The following is a 207-nucleotide window of genomic DNA, read 5'->3' as shown; positions in this document are numbered from 1 at the left end:
CTCCCTCTGATGGGTCCGTTAAAGAACTCTGACGAGTCTGTTAGAGGTCTCCCTGTGATGGGTCCGTTAAAGAACTCTGACTAGTCTGTTAGAGGACTCCTCTGATGGGTCTGTTAGACAACTCTGACTAGTCTGTTAGTGGACTCCCTCTGATGGGTCTGTTAGAGGATTCACTCTGATGGGTCTGTTAGAGGACTCTTGACGAGT

General features: G+C 48.8%; 1 protein-coding gene across 1 annotated transcript in view; it reads right to left on the bottom strand.

The window, feature by feature from the left end:
- Positions 1–207, bottom strand: part of LOC119424230 (pleckstrin homology domain-containing family A member 1) — a 19,416-nt gene that overhangs the window by 12,400 nt on the left and 6,809 nt on the right. The window lies entirely within an intron of this gene.

The sequence above is a fragment of the Nematolebias whitei genome, chromosome 17, assembly GCF_014905685.2.
Source record: "Nematolebias whitei isolate Nwh7 chromosome 17, NemWhi1, whole genome shotgun sequence".
Taxonomy (NCBI): domain Eukaryota; kingdom Metazoa; phylum Chordata; class Actinopteri; order Cyprinodontiformes; family Rivulidae; genus Nematolebias; species Nematolebias whitei.
This window is presented reverse-complemented; position numbering and strand designations above follow the sequence as displayed.